Source organism: Colobus angolensis, unplaced genomic scaffold, assembly GCF_000951035.1.
Source record: "Colobus angolensis palliatus isolate OR3802 unplaced genomic scaffold, Cang.pa_1.0 Scaffold124, whole genome shotgun sequence".
Taxonomy (NCBI): domain Eukaryota; kingdom Metazoa; phylum Chordata; class Mammalia; order Primates; family Cercopithecidae; genus Colobus; species Colobus angolensis.
Genome location: NW_012113586.1, coordinates 2,683,402 through 2,686,160, shown reverse-complemented (window position 1 = coordinate 2,686,160; position 2,759 = coordinate 2,683,402).

The following is a 2,759-nucleotide window of genomic DNA, read 5'->3' as shown; positions in this document are numbered from 1 at the left end:
AAAAAAAAAAAAAAAAAAAAAAAAAAAAAAAAAGATCTGAATCAAGGAATTTTTAAGAAGTGACCAATGATTAGTTTAATGGCAATATTGTCTATTGATATTGTTCTGCTGTTATTTTAGAAACTGTAATCGTTATCAGTCCTCAGGAGGGAGGAATCAGTGTTTCGGTAGAGAAGAATTAGGTACAACCTAGACAAGTGAGACATTTCTATGGCTTGGGTCTGAGAAAACATGACGGGAAAGAAAGAGAAGGGCTGCAAGGCCACGGGCTCCAAGTGGAGGCTGCTGAAGGAAAAACGTGTTACAAAGTGTTATGAAATGAACTGACTTGCTAGGAAGGTACAATACCCAGCATTACAGAAGGACTGCTCCGCCCTAGCCACGTCCAGCTGAATAACTGGTCACTACGTGGCCCTCCACACCTCCAGGGTGGAGGCAGAGCTTGCAAGCTTGTGGCCGGCAGACCTAAAGTGGCCCAAAGATGTATTCTTTTTGAGCCCTCTCCCCACAAGTGATTTGAAAAATTAAGCCACACTAAAACAACAGGAGATTTCACACACACACACACACACACACACAAATTGAGATTTCTAGCGTCTCTTAAAAGAAAACAAAGAAATAAGCACTTAAAACTGAACTCATATGCCACATGGCAGCACCAACTGGCTAAGATTCAGTGGCTGCTGCTCCTTTGTTTGTTTTCTGTTTTTTGTTGAGACGGAGTCTCGGTCTGTCACCCAGGCTTGAGTGCAGTGGCATGGTCTTGGCTCACTGCAAGCTCTGCCTCCTGGGTTCACGCCATTCTCCTGCCTCAGCCTCCCGAGTAGCTGGAACTACAGGTGCCTGTCACTACGCCCAGCTAATTTTTTTGTATTTTTAGTAGAGATGGGGTTTCACTGTGTTAACAGGGTGGTCTCGATCTCCTGACCTCGTGATCCGCCCACCTCGGCCTCCCACAGTGCTGCGATTACAGGCGTGAGCCACTGCATCTGGCCTCTGCTGCTCCTTTACAGAGCAACAGCGATGCTTCTGTGCCAGTGTGTGACAGCGAAAGCAGGACCCTGGGGCCGGCCTGCCTAACTGCCCTCCAACTCCACCCCTTACTAGCTGTGGGAACTTGTTAACTGTTCTGTTCCTCCATTTACTCATAAGTAAAATGTGACTCATAATTGTGCTTATCGCATAGGTTGTGTTGTAAAGATTGAATAAATTAACAAGTATACTGCGCTTCAACTAGTGCCATGTAAATATAGTATTTACAAAAGCCTTTGCTATTATTATAATATAGTATTAATACCTTGTCTTCTCAATTATTTAGTTATGTTAATCCTCCTAACAATCCTATAAGGTAGGTGAAGAAACTGAGGCATGGAGAGGTTAGAAAACCTACCTAAACTTGTCACATGGTCACATTGCACATTACTAGTAAGCAGTGAAACCTCAGGGGCCAGTGATCTAAACCACCACGCTATAGAATGACATTCCTTTAGGTGGGACCTGCACTCTCCAGTTTTCCATAGTACTCACCATTTCCACAGCATACGCACATAAATGTGCACACTTCTTTTCTATCTTCCCACCCACTGCCCTGTCTTCCTTTGGGTTATCTCCCTGGCCTCTGCATGCATTTGAGTTTGGAACCCCTAGTCTAGAAAAGTGGATATGCTGAATAGCTGACTGTGTCCTCCAGGTAGATTAGCTCTCCCAATAAAGCTTTTATGAAGAGCCAAAGAGAAGACAAATTGTGTCCAGTGAGGGTCTATTTTAGCATGTGTAGTCTGTAATAGCAGACAAGCAGCATCCCATCACCTGAAACATGTAAGCAATGAAAATTATCTGGCTCCCACTCCAGACCTACTGAATCCGAATATCAGGTATAGAGCCCAGAATTCTGCGGTTTACTAAGCCCTCCAGGTGATTCTGATGCAGGCTAAAATTTGGAAACCACTGCCTTAGAAGGTCAATTTTTTTTTTTTTTTTTAGGCTAAGTTTCACTCTTGTTGCCCAGGCTGGAGTGCAATGGCACTATCTCAGCTCACTGGAACCTCTGCCTCTCATGTTCAAGTGATTCTCCTGCCTCAGCCTCCCGAGTAGCTGGGATTACAAGCATGTACCACCACACCCAGCTAATTTTGTGCTTTTAGTAGAGACCGGGTTTCTCCGTGTTGGTCAGGCTGGTCTCGAACTCCCAGCCTCAGGTGGCCCACCTGCCTCAACCTCCCAAATTGCTGGGATTACAGGCATGAGCCACCTCGCCCAGCCAGAAGGTAATTTTTTTCAGGCAAATGATAATAAGACTTCCATGGGAAGGAATAGTTATCTGCTCCTACAGAGCTGGCCCAGAGGTATGCAGAATAAACCCAAAAACGCTCTAATGGGAGGACTAGTTGGGAACAACCTAGCTTTACAGTGAAGCCATCAGGATAAAATAGCAAATTGTGTGCTTAGGTGATTGATTAAATTGCACTTCTCTTTGTTATCATGTAAATGACATGCTATTTATAGGATGACCAATTAACACTTGGAGACCAACTGCTCAAAACAATGATCTTAATTTTAAAATAGTTCTTATTTTCTGCAAAAGTTAGATAAATGGTTCAGTTGTCTGCAGAAGCCAGTATAAAAGAGAATACATTATCTATTAACTCTCTATGGCAGACAACCTACGTGGAGGTCATCCTGCAGCTGCTTTGAACAACTACAGTTTGTCCGGACTGTGGTTGTAATTGACAGAAACACAACTCACTCTAGCCTAAGCA